At 45.9% G+C, this 15,215-nt stretch overlaps 1 protein-coding gene across 2 annotated transcripts in view; it reads right to left on the bottom strand.

Annotated features, from left to right (window-relative positions):
- The window catches only part of NDRG1 (N-myc downstream regulated 1), a 142,542-nt gene extending 127,934 nt beyond the window's left edge, over positions 1 to 14,608 (bottom strand). The window contains exon 1 of one of the 2 annotated variants that reach the window (XM_075920094.2): positions 14,465 to 14,608. The gene's annotated coding sequence lies outside the window, so the exon portion shown is untranslated. The remainder of the gene's footprint in view (positions 1 to 14,464) is intronic. The other variant, XM_075920097.2, reaches the window with a different exon arrangement.
- Positions 14,609 to 15,215: the final 607 nt, after the last annotated feature.

Here is a 15,215-nt window from a genome sequence, read left to right as displayed (position 1 = left end):
CCCGCACTGCACATGCACAAGAGCTGCATCACGCATGCGCTCACCGCCGGTAAACGGGGCACGCAGCTGAAATCTACTCGCCCTGAGCGAGTAGATTCTATAGTTTGTCGAGCCCTGCTCATTTGCATAACTAATGAGCTACCATTTTTGCAGAAAAGGCTCTCGCGCCCAAAGCAGCTGTCTATACTGCCCCTTCTTGCGCAAGAAAAACCCTCTTGTGCAATGCCGTTTTTCCTGAAAATAATCGGCATAACGGCATTGCACAAGAGGGTTTTTCTTGCATAAGAAGGGAAGTGTAGACAGCTGCTGTGGGCGCAAGAGTCTCTTATGCAAAAATGGCGGCCCATTGGGTATGCAAATAAGGCTCGGCGATATTCCACACTTAGCCTCATTTGCATATTTCTCACGCAAGAAGCAGCGAGTGTAGACCTAGCCCAGGGGTTTTAAGGCTTCTGCTTTGCTTTTTCTCTGGGTTCTGGACAATGCAAGTTCCACACAGCTCTTTGTAAAAGCAAGCACATTAATTTCCTTGGTTAAGAGTAGTACAGGGAAAAAACACCATAAAAACAAGTTGATTTAAATGCACACAAAACATACCAAGAGTCACCTGCCAGTCTCATGAGGCCCTGGCAGGCTTTCTAAGGGTTGGGGACCTCCTTGAAGAGAAGGGCTTGTCCACTCGCTGACTCAAAGAAGGCCTTGAGTCAGGTTAAACTCATCCTTTTTATACCAAAAGCCCTTTGAGTCTCTGGAAAACCCCGCCTGAAGCAGAACAAGCAAACCTCTTCAGTGGGTGGTGCCCCTTTCAACTTGTTTAGCCTCACTGACTCACCTTAACTGCCCTCTCACCCATGGGTTTTTAGTTCCTGAGGAGCTGAAGTAGCCCTCTTTCATAGAATAAATACATTCACAAATTAGTGACAGCTTCTTCCACTATTTGATCTGAGGAAGTGGGTCTGGCCCACGAAAGCTCATCATCTAATAAACCATCTTGTTAGTCTTTAAAGTGCTACATTGTCCTGCATTTTAGATTCAATACAGTGATTCCCAAAGGTGCTGCCCTGGGTTGCAGAATCTACTCTCTCAAAACAGTAGATTCCATTGCTGACCCTACCAATGCCTGAGGTATTTTAAGTTTAGCAGCCAGATACTCCCACAGGCTATCATCTTCATTTGAATCTGGTGTTTTGGTGCTAGTGTTTAGGAATGTTGTTTTGAGGAAGATGCATAAATTCCATTAACTCAGCCTCAAGTCCCCCAAGTAGTAGTCCTTTGCCAAGTCTTTTAGTGGAAGACTAAGAAGTGGGCACTTCAGCTTTGAGGAAGGGCAGGTTTCTTGTGGGAGAAGATCAGCTCTGCAACATGCCTTTGACATCCTCAGCATCTAGAAGGTCATGTAGTCAAACTTCCGCTCTAGTTTATAGATAGCATCTAGAGGCCCTCCTCTTCGCTGCAAAGACACAGTAAGAGACAGCGCCGTGGAGTTTACAGTTAAAAAGATAAGGCCAACAAGCAGTGGGAGGAGGAAAAAAATGCATAGTAAGGTGCAGCAGCATGCTCAGGCTCACCAAGCAGAAGAGAGGCAGAGTGAGGAATAGATCCAACCCTTATTCCAGTACGCTCTCTGCAAGGCCATACTGCAATCTTCTACCCCCAAGCATGTCAAGTGTGATCAGAAAAGTATGGTCCAGTGGGAGTCAGTGTGCTCAGTGAAAGGATAATGGGGATGGTCAATAAACAAGAAAACCGTATTTGAGAAAATAGCTAAGTCCATGCTAGAGGAACATCTGCAAATGCTCCTTGCCACTCACCCATGGAGGTGGTATGTAGCAATGCAGTACTATTTAAAAGAGGTCTTCTGATCAATGTTGCTGGGTCCACCCTTTGTGAGGGCACAGGGGATGTGTGCTAACGCCCACACAGACATCTCTCTGGAAAGCTCCTTTGACTGCAGTCAAATAGGAGAAATGGCTCCCTCTGCACGGTGTAGCTGGGGGGGTGAACTTCACCCAGGTTCTGAGGTTGTGTTCTGGTCCTGTCAGCTAACGCACTGCCTCAGCAGAGCGCTGAGATAATGTAGAAAAAGAAACACAGCCCTGCCTGAAGAGCAACACCATCTTCTCTCTCTCTTTCCCAAGCTGCCATTGGATAGCCTCCGTGAGAGCTCCCTTGCAAAGGGAACAGGAAGCTGAGTCGAGGTTAACTCCCTTTTCACTAGGAAGCAGCCAGGGACTCAGAAACCTGCTCCAAGATCTCATGACAGCAACAAGGCCAACCACAAAGTCCTGACCTTGATCTGAACTTTTGCAATGCTGGGGGAGGGGAAGGGTTAATGCTGACTTTTGTTCTCATGCCTACTTTTCATAACATCTATATATGCAAGGCCATCCCTAAGGGAGTGCAGGGCTTGGACAACCCCCCTCTCAGTGTCCCAGTCATGGGGCCCAGGACAACCTTCCTACTGTAGGCCCCGCGCCCCCCCGCCCGCTCGGCCTCTTCCCCAAGTTCTGCCCCTGTTCTGTTCCCCCCACACTGCTTCTTGCCACTGCTCTGCCCTTCCCTCGTACAACATGAGCCGGAGGATTACAGGGGAGGCTGGTGTGGGGCAGCAGCAGGGGTCAGCCCCCTCTTCCCCCATGGCGATGGGAGCCAGAGCAACCTGGAGCTTGCTCTGCCTCCCCGCCCTCTGTGCCCTGCTTCTCTGCAGTGGCAGGAAGTGGAACACCCTGGGACCAGGGCACTTTGCTTCCCACTGCTGCGGTGAAGCCGAGCACAGTGGGCAGGGAGAGGGAGGTGGGGCAGGGAGGGCAGGCTGCTGGGCTGCTCCGGCTCCTGCCAACATGGTAAGGGCAAGAGTGGGGGTTGACCCCTGCTGCCACCCTGCGCCAGGTCCCTCCCCCCAGGGACCTGTCCATAGGATGGTTGAGGGAGCCAACATGGGGCTTGTGACGGACCGGGCCAGGTCAGGGCACAGCTGAGGGTGTCCTCTCAGAGTGAATTGCTCAAAACTCGGGGCTCCTTACAGCCCCAGACTGTAGACCTTCCCAAATAGACCACAAACCAGTTATACTGAGAGCTTCAGCTACTAATCTGGCAGCCAGAAGCCTCACGAGTAAAACCCCTCTGACACCCCAGCCCTTCCTGAGCCCCAATCAGCCCCAGGCCTGCACACAGGGGAGGGGTTTTAGAACCCAATCTCACCTACCCCGAACGAGTTCTTCCAGTCCCAAGAAACCAGCCACAGGTCCCCGTCAATTTACCCTCGTGATCTTACCCACAAGATCACGCTGAGCCAATCCCTTACAATCTACAATCTAAAGGTTTATTACTAAAAGAAAGAAAAGCATGAGAGTAAGGTTGTTAAGGAGAATACATTACATACATCGAATCACCAAGTTCTCAGGCTCTTAGCAGAGATGTTACAACTGCTATCTTAAAAATCTCAGGTGTACATCCTATGTCAGGATGGGTCGACGGTTCTTCCCGGCTTGTTGTTTCCTGCAAGGCTGCATTTGGGATCAGGAGCTGAACTCAAGACCAGATGGAATGTGCCACATGCCACTTAAATACCTCTCGTGGCATACTCCTGACCAGAGCAGGTCACATGGTCTAGCGACCTCTCTCTGTTTCACATGCTGGCAGCCATTATGCCCTGGCTGGTTTGCAGGTATCAGTCACATTCCTCGGGTGTGTATTGGCACCTAGAGATTCATTGTCTTCTTGCTAATTAGCATAGCCACTGGCTGAACATTCTTTGCTCAATGCTCTGTCTCAGACCGAGAATTTTCCAGCATCAACACAGAGTACGTCTATAACTCCACATACAGATATTATACAAGTACATGAATAGCATATACAGAATTAGTAGAACATAAGCTTTTATTCAACATCTCACATGACCCCATTTGTACAGACTTTTGGGGCAAACACCCTCCCCCCATGGGTGCAACAGTGATCTTTAGAATCCAATAACATGACAGGGCTCCCCAAAGTGTAAATCCTGGGGCGGCCGTCCCAAACTATCCTATGGACGGGATGGCGCTGTATAGACGCTTGTAATGAGAAATGCAAAATCTGAAGGAGCAGCATAGATCTATAGGAAGGGGAACTTGGTTTTAATTCTAATTTCTTATCTTCCCACCTGTGCTCTCCATCGCTAGACAAGTCATCCACTAGCGAGCCAAAATATCGTCAGTCCCCTCCTCCAAGAGGCCCAAGGAAATAGCACTTTGATTTACCTCACTTCATATGCTTCTGAAATGCTGGTCATGTGCTTGACCAAAGATCAGTAATGAGCCAGAATTTCTGGTGAAAGCAAACTGGAAAGTCGGTTATTGATTAGATTTATTATCACTTGTAAGAGATTACTAATCTGGAGATGGGATTACATGTGTTCTGCACTGTAAGCATTTCCCTAACCCCCTCGATAATTGGAAACCCTTGGAACAATGGTAAGACTGGGTCAATGTCATCCTCGGACACCTAACGCAAACCTTCTTTGAGCTTTTCTTTCTTTTCAGCAGAGATTTATGGGTGTTTAAATATGGAATCTTAAAATCTTTGATTCGACATCTCTTTCCAAAGGTGACATCTCTTACAACCTGTCTGCATCCCTCTCACCCATCCTGGGCACTGGCAGGTAAGTAAGAGGGAAGAGCGCCACCTACTGAAGTATCAAGATCATCACAATAAAATCAGACAGACATCTGCAAACACCATGTGGACTGGCTGAAAGCAGAGAGTTAAAGACAATCTCATCAGACTCATCCATTGAAAATGGCGCATAGGTTGGTGTTATGAAAGAACTGCTAGAAGAAAAAGAACAAGTGACTTTCCAAAAAGTTCTAAGATCTCAACCAAATAGTGGAATAAGATGCTTAACATTTACCAACAACTTCCCTTTCTCCAACATAGATCTGTGCTGCTCCTTCAGATTTTGTATTTCTCCCTGAAAGGGTGTATAGATTCATGCTGGTGAAAAATAGACACGAGTACAGCAGTTGGCATTAGCCAACCATTATTCCACAGAAGAATCTGACACACACAGGTTCTTCCTTTACGTAAAGGAATCTTGCTGCCATGCTTTACTCCCTGTTTATTTTCTTCTACCCACATCTTTGTTCCTTTTTCCAGGCTGCCCTCGTGCATTGAACTACCTCCCACCCCGCTGCACTAGGCTCTCTCTCTGCTCATTCAAACCAGTTTTATTATTCCTGTGTATTACGGTAACACCTAAGGCCCCAAACACAGAGAAGAGCCTTATGGTGCTAGACACTGTTCATATATTTCCTGTCCACAAAGACCTTATAGCAGGGGCACAACTAGCTGTTCTGAGGGGCATGCAAGATATAACGTTGGGCCCCCTCTCCTCTCACGGCTCATCTCTTGAGCATTACTGCTTAGCTAATATGAATTATTTTACCCCATCTTCTCAGTGTATTAAAGAGTGGGTTTGAGGCATTCAAGAATAAGGTCAGGAGATGGGGACGGGGGGACTCAGGGCAGAGGGATTGTGGTGGTGCAGGAATCATGTCAGGGAGCTGGGGGTGGAGGGGCTCAGTCAGTTGGGAGGTTCAGGAACCCCATAGCTTAACCACTGGACAACACAGCCTCATTAGATCAGACTGCTTCACTGCATCATGTACAGGACAGTACTGTCTCTACAGATTCTTCTACCCCAGACACACTAGCCAATAGTTGTCCAAAGCAAATATTTACTGAACATTCTGCAACGCTCATATTTTGAAGCCCTGGGCAGAAGTTTGATCTCTTTGCATAGTAGCTCAACCCCCATGCCTGGGATATTCAGAGAGAGACTGAGCTACACATGAGCTTTTGTTGAGGTCTGCGGTGGCATTTTTCAAAATGTGAAATGTCCTGTTACAGGATTCTTCTCTCTCTCAAAAAAAGGTCTGCCTCAGGCTGATTCAGCTAAAGGGAAGTATTACTTCCCCCGTGTTATTTTTAACTCAGTACAATGAATGTTATTATATCCTCTGTTGGGTCTTGGAAGCATGAGTGAGTGGGTGAAAACAAGTCACAAGATTTACTTGATAGCTTGATTGTTTGATTGAATCTGAAAAATATGTGCAGATAAGATGGTAATGCTTCAGCTGCTGCTGCCTTTCAGATTTTGCATTCTTCTTTATCAAAAAATGCAAGTCACAGAGCTTAAAAAGAATCCTGGATTGGCTCCTAAAAAGAACAAAACAGGAATAATTGTTTCCATTGTCCCTGTTTTTCCACACTTTATGTGGCAAAAGTTTCTTTGAACTTGTCAATTTTGGGGTGTTTGCAAAAAACCAAAATGGAACATGCTAGGGTGCCTGAAAGGGACGGGTTGTTGCTTAGAAATGTTTATGTTTACTGGTGACTAGCTGCATTTTCACTCTGCCCTGTCGTTCTACAAAAATGGATGCAAGGTTCTTATTTTGTATGTATTATTTAAAGAAACCTTAGCTCTCCTATAGGAAACTGTACACACACAAATAAGCCATCCTCTGTCTCCTCTCCTCCAAACAAAACCCACTCTAAGGCAGGGAAGAAAGCGTGAGAGGAATTTTAGTTCTAGGATTGTGTCCAGATTCTCTGATGGTAGAAGCCGCATGACTAGATAGGTAGGTAGGTAGCTACTGATCCTCTCTTTCACTAGGCAGAGAGCCATCATTGCACTCTGGTTTGTAGATAGGATCAGATATTCGTGATGATACTCTCCACCCTTAGGTGCCCTTGCAGAATGATGGTATTTAACGCCATTGATCGATAACCATTGTACCGTAGCTTCTTATCAGCCAGTGTTCTCCTGAGATCCAGGGAAGAACTGCATGTTTTAGATAAGTGATGGGAAGGAACTGTGTAGCTCTGTACAACATCAGCTCTTATCAGAACCTTCTACATTTTTAAGCAGGGTGGGACTCGGTGTAATCTGGTTCATTTCAGCTCAGGCTCTGTTATTTCAACCAGATCTCTTTTTACCATGATCCAGCAGGGAGTGGCAGGAGTCTGACAAACTAACCAGCAGGAGAGGAACCACCTGTTTCTAACATCCATATCAGACAGAAAAAGTTGAACTGACAAGACAGGACTCCTGTATGGGGATGCAAAGACTCAGGGGGCTAAAGAAGACATTTCATAAAGAAGTCTGCACAGGGTTGCCCTTTAAGAATAAGTCATATAGGGTTTAACAGAACAGGATATCCTGTATCGTTATTTTTTAAATACCTGTAATAGGCAAGTAAATCCCTCCTATAAAACTCTATTGGCTGGTTTAAAATAAAAGTTCCATAGAAAAGCTCTCATTCTTTATTAGTGTCTAGGTGAAATCCTATTCATGTCAATGGGAGTTTTGTCTTTGTTTGCAATAGAGCCAGCATTTCAACCAGTATGTTTGTGAACTTTGTTCTCAGAGCCCTAATCAGTTTCCATACAACAGTGTTACTCAAGGCTCTGTCACTACAGTCTATGTTGGCATAATTTATGAATAAACTGACCCCTTTAGCGAGATACGTGACACCGACATAAGCACTCATGTGCCCAGCTCTATGCACGTGGGAGATTTTCTCCTGCCGACATAGCTTTTTAGTTGTGGAGGGGGGTATTTTTCTCCTGTCAGTGTAGAGCAGTAGGTTTCATACTTTTTTTCTCATGACCCAATTGAAGAAAATTGTTGATGCCACAGAATTTGACTAGAATATGGGCTCTAGGGTGGGGCTGAGGACAAGAGCTTTGGGGGTGTAGGAGAGGGCTCTGGCTTGGGGGGGGGGGAGGGATTTGGGCTGGAGCAGGAGGGGCTTGCGCTGACCAGGAGATGCTCAAGGTAAGACAGGCTTCCTGCCTCTCCTGGCACTGCAGACCATATTGTGCCCCAGAAGTAGCCAGCAGCAGGTTCCTAGCCAATGGGAGTGTGGAGCTAGTGTTCAAGGCAGGGGTGAAGCCCTGTGTGCTTTCTCCACCACCTAGGAGCTGGGCCTGTTGCCAGCCGCTTTTGGGGCACAGCACTGCCTCCAACACCAGGACAGGCAGGTAGCTGTCTTAGCACCCCCATGCACTTGATTTCCCTGCAGCATCAAGACCCAGTGCCTGACAATCCACGTTTGAAAGCCACTGACATTGCAGCATGTCTATTCAAGATGCTCTAAGGCACAACTGTATCAATACAGCTGCACTGCTGCAGTGCCGTACGTACAGACAGGACAGCTCCATAAATTGCAGGGGACATGGTAACTATAAATCCTAGCTCTGGGTGCAAATTTAGGCTCAACTAATGGGTCTAGCAATGTCCCAACGCAGCACCCATGCATAATGATTATAATGGAAAGCAAATCTACTGCAGAAGATTATACAATGGAAGTTACAGCTATTCGGGCATATCTGCAGAATGAATGACAAGCAAAAGTTAAGACGCTGGTATTCGGCATAATGGATGGTCTGAATAGTAAAAAGCTCTCCTTAGGTAAATTTAGTTCCAAATAGTATCTAAATTAACTCCCTTTATATACATTTAGTATTAAACATTCCTCCACCTGCCCCTGAGTGTCAGCTTAAATGAATGCTAATTGCTATCTGTTGTCTGCTTTATGTAATCAGATTCTGAATGAAAAATAAGAGACTTAGAACGGTATTTTGCATTCCACTCCCCCAGAAAGTACTGGCAGAGGTCAGCTTCCAACATTCTATCCATTCGGCCTCGGTGACAGTTCACATTTACCCAGAGATTTAAATATGCGCAATTCTATCTCATTAGCTTCAGGTTCCCCCCCCAAAATGACAATCATCATAAGCAGCAATTTTGCGTGGTATTGTGCATGCCATGGATTCATATGGTAATTGACCAAAGCATCTGCTCCTCCATAGTCAAACAGCCCCAGCCTGCATGTGTATCAAATTACATCCTAATGACTCCTCATCTGGTGTGGGTGAAGAGTGGATTGCTCATGTCAGTGAAATATGGACTATGTTAAACATAGCCCAGCTTGGTAGTGGGTGAAAAATCATGGCTTGTGAATGCTGTTCTTCTTGTCTTGTGAATGCTGTGGAGGGACTCGACCCCTGTTCTGGAGGATACGTGTCCACAGACTGAGGAAGCTGCAAAAGCACTTTGCTTGGCACGTTTGGTCAGAGGCCTAGAATGCCTCTGACTGTCTTAAAGGGTGTTACTACGTGGCAGGCACTTCAGAAAAACACTGATGACTGGAAGCAGCAGCAGTGCCAGGAATGCTTGCTTTTGCCCTCTTTGAAAGGTCAGTGGCTTCTCCCACCTGGCAGCTGATGTAAACAACCTCCTTTGGACTGAGAATTTAAACTGACGTTATTTGCATGTTTTAAAAAAAAATCAGATGTGTTCAGAACAGTGCACTGGAGTCTCTTGCTCACAGGGCAAGCAGTGGACTCACGCCCACTGCTAGGCCTTGTCTACATGCAGGGTATTTGGAGTCAGGCGGCTTTCAAATTGGAGTAAGCTGCACAGGTGCAAGCTCTTGTTTTATATCACAAGAGTGTATTTATTCTTGGGGTTTGTTGCGCTGCTATAGGCAGGATGAAACTGAGGGAGAAGAGTAGGGGTGGGAGAAAGGTATTCCAAGCGCCCACCTCAAAATAAGCACCTCCTGTGGCAGTTACCAACGTGAAGCGCTGCTCGCAGTGCGTTTGTTATGCAACTGTTTGAAATACAATTGGGTATGCGCTCTGGGTGTTGCACATCTCGGTTCCGTTTTAGTGGGGTCTGAATAGACCATGGGCGGGCAAGATACAGCCCATGGGCCATATCCAGCCCATCAAGCTTCCAGACCTGGCCCCCAGGCTGCCCTGCTGGGACCCTCAGGCACAGAGCAGACAGGTGCTTCAGTGCAACCCTACACCACTTAAAGTGACTGGCTGCTCCCTGTGGCTCTCTGCTCCAGGGGGGAGGGGGAGGATTTGCATGCTGCCCATGCCCCCCCAATAAAAATCTCGCTGCTCCTATTGGCTGAAAATACCCCACACCTTCTCCTGCACTCCAGTCCCCTACCACGTGCTCCCTTTGTGCCCAATTTTCATCCCAGACTCTGCTCCCCTTCCTATAAAAGTGTGGCCCTTGACCACCTACCAAAATCTTGGAGTGCCACCCCCACATCAAAACTTATTGCCCACCCCTGGAATAGACACACAGGTCTACTGGAATCTTTGGGATTGGCTCTTTGACAGGGGAAAAAAAAATAAGTGGGCATATCTCCCAAGTGCCACCCACTCATAGTCCCTGCATGAGACATCTCATAGCAGATGGCAGACATGAGTAATCTCCCTCTCCTATCTGGTGTGCTGTTGCAGCCAGTGAAACTGCCCATACCAGGCATCTCATGGAGGCATTAACTCAGATGTTTGGGGCAGCTCTCACCTCTCGGCTACTGTTCTGGGAGGCATGGATCAGCATTCAGGTTGCAGGGCCCAGCCTGGACTGTGGATACTAATGGTCCAACCAGTGGACCAAATTTGGTGATGAATCCTGGTCACGTGGCACCTGAAGCATGTTGCACATACACTAAGCAGAAGCTGTTGTTCTGGACTCAGGCTGCACGTCAGCCACCAAACCCCATCCTTCACAACTAGACCAGCTAGCCAGCAGGCTGCCAGTGGTATGCTACAGACCAGAGCTCTGTTGGGCCAGGGTGTAAAGAGATGCAATCCCTTCTCAACATAGCACAATCCCCTGCTGTAGTCACAGTTATTCCACCACTACTGCGCTTTCACTGGAATAGTTTGTTTTCTTGTGGCAGGTAGTTTCCTATAGCAGCATGGGATAGCCATGTCCACACTAGCAATGTTTTGCTGGTATAGTATAGTGGTGTTCCGACAATGGCAAAGCACTTCTAGGGTAGACACAGCCAGGCTATAGCTATGTCTACACCGCATAGTTAGCCTAGGTGATATAAGTACCCAGGTTAACCTAATTTAGGTGCGAGGAGGCTAGTCTGTGTTGCTGTGCCCTGACAGTTTCTGCATGTGCCGGTGTTGGGGGCACATTCCAGGGGTTTTTGGGTAGAGACACTCTAGGATTCTTTGTGTCACTCGCAGGAGACTGTCATTTGTGGGGAATTGTTGATAGTCCTCCACTGCCTCTCACACTTCAGTGATTTATCCTATCCTTACTGCAGAGGGGGCAGGTTTCAGCCTGAGTTAAAGGGTTAATTCTCCTCTACTCCAGGACAGGTCAGCAAACCTAAAGTACCTCCATAAGAACAGCCATACTGGGTCAGACCAAAGGTCCATCCCACCAAGCATCCTGTCCTCTGACATTGGCAAATGTCAGATGCCCCAGAGGGATAAAGTGATCCGTCTTCTGTTGCCCATTTCCAGTCTCTGACAAACAGAAGCTAGGGACACCATTCCTACCCATCCTGGGTAATAAGTATTGATGGACCTATCCTCCATGAATTTACCAAGTTCTTTTTGAACACTGTGAAGACCAGGACTTCAACAATATCCTCTAGCAAGGAGTTCCAGAGATTCTAAAACACAAAAAGTGGATTGGAATCTGAACCCTATGTGTAACCCAGTAAAAATATCTCCAATATAGATAAGGTCTACGTGAAGATAAAAATCGGAATGCAGAGTGAAATATTTTGTTTACAAGTCTGGTTGCCATTTAGCTTTTGGGAAGTTTAAGAACCTGTTGAATCTCTCCTACCAGTCGTCAAGACTGGAAAGAGAAAGAGTTGCTAAGCTTGGCCTTCTTAAACTTGCATACTGGTGACCCCTTCCTCATAGCATGCCTCTGAGCCTCTTATAAATTTAAACCACTTTTTAATATATTTAACACCATTAAAAATGGTATATGCAAACTGAGGTTTGGGATGGAGGCTGACCACACATGACCCCCCTATGTAATAAATTTGTGACCCATTGAGGGTCCTGACTCCCAGTTTGAGAACCCCTCTGCTAACCAGATCAGAAGTGAGACACATGCAGGGGGGCTGAGAAGTAAACAATGAAGCAGAAAAAGAGAAGAAGAAATTGCAGGGGGAGGACTCCAGTGGTCTTGAAGAGTTTTTCTCCCTCCTCTGCATTTCAAAAAAACCTCGAGTGACAAGTCACTTTCCCTTGGAATCTTACAGTGCAAGTGCCTTGCCTTCAAGTCACACGCTCGCTAGCCTGTGCCAACAACAACACTGGACCTTGTCCTGGCAATAAAATTAGTTTCAGCTGGAAAGTTTGTTTTCCTTTCAACACACAAAGGGGGCAGCTAACAGTTTAGCAGTCAGTGTTCCCTCCCCCCTGCTGGCACTGGAGCATGAAAGCCATAGGTGCATTGCTTGTGAAAATGGAACATGCCTGGGACATTTTCACAAGCTAGTAGCTCGTTATTCCTATGCGTAGGGAAGCACAAACGTATCACCACATTCTTGGAGAATCCTTGTTGCTGCCTTATGCAGCCCAAGGGCTTCTTAGAAACTGCCCCATTTCTCTTGAAAACAAACTCTTTCTCTCCTCCACCTCTCCCATAGCTGTCCTGGCTTCCTTTCCAGTCCTTCAGTCTCCCCTCTGCTGGTGCAAGAGCTTTCCCTGCAGCTGCTGCTCCCCGTCTGGAACAGTCATCCTGTTTCTTCCATGTCACTTCACTAACAAGGGAGGAAAGATCCATTTGTGTACAACTTAGTGAATGACAGCCCAGTGAGAAAGAAAATATCGTACGACTGGGTAACCAACACTGGCTCAGATAGAAAATGTGAAAAATTGGCCCGGGGGTGGGGGGGGTGGAGGTGGGGAGGGGAACACTTATATTAGAAAAAGCTCAAAATATTGGAACTGTCCCTATAAGAGACACAGCTGGTCACCCTAGGCTCAGGTGACTTCTAGCCTTCTGTTAACAGGTATGAGGATACCAGCCTGTCCAAGTTTAATTCTTCAAATCACCATTTGCAGAGATGGTTGCATTCCCTTCTGCCTTTTTTCCCTCCCCCTCTGAAATTAGAGTCTCAGGCTGGGATTTTCAAAAGCAGCACAAGTGAATTAGGTGCCTGGCTCCAGTTGGATTTCCATAAGATTTGCGTACCTTACTCCCTTGGGGTATGTCTAGACTACATCCCTCTTTCGACTTTGAAATTGCAAATGAAGCGTGGATTTGAATGTCCCATGCTTCATTTGCATAATGGCACCCGGCCGCTTTTTTGAAATACCCTATTTCGAAACCCGCCCCCCGCTGTGTAGACGGGGTTATTTCAAAAAACCCTTCTTTCAAAATAACCCTTAAACCTCATTTTATATAAGGAGTAAGGGTTATTTCGAAATAAGTGTTTTTCGAAATAATCCCGTCTACATAGCAGGGTTATTTTTTTCGAAATAGGGTATTTCGAAAAAGCAGCTGGATGCCATTATGCAAATGAAGCATGGGAAATTCAAAGCTGCACTTCATTTGCAATTTTGTTCAGCTGCATTTGCATTCCTCTCAAGAGAGAGGAATGCAATGTAGACATACCCATGGACTCCTTTAAGTTGTTCATTGACAGGCAATACCAAATTAATAGCCACTACCAAATCCAGCTATCAAAAATAAAACAAAGATTCTCACAGGATAGGATATAAAGAAAAAAAAAAGCGCAAGCAACATTAAATGTCAATGGGATATAGACACAGCTAAATTAATCACTTTGAAGAGCATAGCTGGATATGTTCTAGACAGTTACATAACACTAGGAAAATACGATAAAAGCCTTGCACATTTGAAAGTCCTGGCACTGATTCAGCAGCTCTGTGTTGTCTGTCCTCTCAGAGATTAATTGCATGTCTCCAGAAGTGTGGTTCAGCAAAACCCCTCCTTGTTACGCTCATGGGCAGATTTCTCAATTCAGTACAGCCATGAACCGAGTCATGCTATAACAAAGCAGAATCGGTCTTCCTATTTCAGCCCCAACTAACTTTAAATACATCATAGGAGCTGCCCCTGTTTAAGTTCTATATGAATCTTTTACAGTGTTTTCCAGACTCACGATGTGAGTTTGGTAAAAAAAAAATTTCTTGACCAATTCCGTCAACTAAATATGAGCATGAATGGTTTCCACAAGAACTTTTTAGTAGGTCATGTGCCTTTACTTGTTTTGGAAGAAGTGTCTCAATATTATTCAAATGGAAAGGTGCCTGTTCCCAGGAAGGCTAGGAGATACAAACAGTAACTTTCAAAACAATGGAAAAATATCTTCTCCAAGCTGTGCCTGGTAGGTGCAGATAGCACATGGTCATGGCAAAAGCAGCATTCATAAAGAATCTCAAAAGACTTTACAGAAGAAGGTAAATATTACTAACCCCATTTCACAGATGGGAAACTGAGGCATGGTACTTTTAAGTGACTTGCTGAATATCAGACAGGAAATTAATGACAAATCTAGTTAACACCTCCCTGAGTTGTATGGGGCAAGTCTAACCCCATCTCAGCCATCTGCTCCAACCATCTAAATACTGGGTTGTTCCTGTAGCCCAGGATCAATCTGCTTACCTTTTGCTCTTCCCAGCCCTACTGCAACACAGTCTGAAGCAAGAAAGCAGCAACCTTGAGTTGCCTTGTAACGGATTTCTTCATTTGGTAGCTGCCCCAGCTAACATTTAGGCACCCATTCCAGGGTATCTTACCTGAAAGTCATTTCAGATCTGGTTGGCAGTTGCATAGAAAAAGATAATTTCCATGAATCATTACTAGGCTGGTACTAAACTTAGTTACAGAGTATTGAAACATCACCTATCCTTACGTCATGGGAGTAGCTTGTCCTCTCGGTCCCCTCATGGAGAGTGACTCTCTACAGCCTCAGTATCAGTGTCACTGGACCATCCTTGGACATATAGCTCATAAATTCTTTCAGCCCTGAAGCTGGATTCTCCTCTCACATTGCTTTTTCACCAGTTTTGCTCAATGGACTTCAGTGGAGTTGTTCCTGATTTACACCAGCATAAGTAAAAAGAAAACCAGCTCTCCAGTTTCAGAAGTGTTTGGCAGTATTAGCTCCATCCACCAACCTCCTCAGATTACCCTTTTACAACTCTATTTTATAAAAACAAAAATTAGTTGCACTCCTTCCTCGTCCAATCACCTGTCGATACTAGGTTACATTCTGTATAAACATCCATTCCAATGCACCTTTTCTAGTACAAATAGTCCTCAAGAAAGTGCTGCTAACTATTGGGCTGATTGGGTGCTTTTAACAACTCTAAAATATTATCTTGGTGGCATCTCTCAGTGGCAAGTACTGCTA

Source organism: Pelodiscus sinensis, chromosome 2, assembly GCF_052426305.1.
Source record: "Pelodiscus sinensis isolate ZL-2025 chromosome 2, ASM5242630v1, whole genome shotgun sequence".
In the NCBI taxonomy this organism is placed as follows: domain Eukaryota; kingdom Metazoa; phylum Chordata; order Testudines; family Trionychidae; genus Pelodiscus; species Pelodiscus sinensis.
Note: the sequence above shows the minus strand (reverse complement) of the source record. Positions and strands in the feature narration are given on the sequence as shown.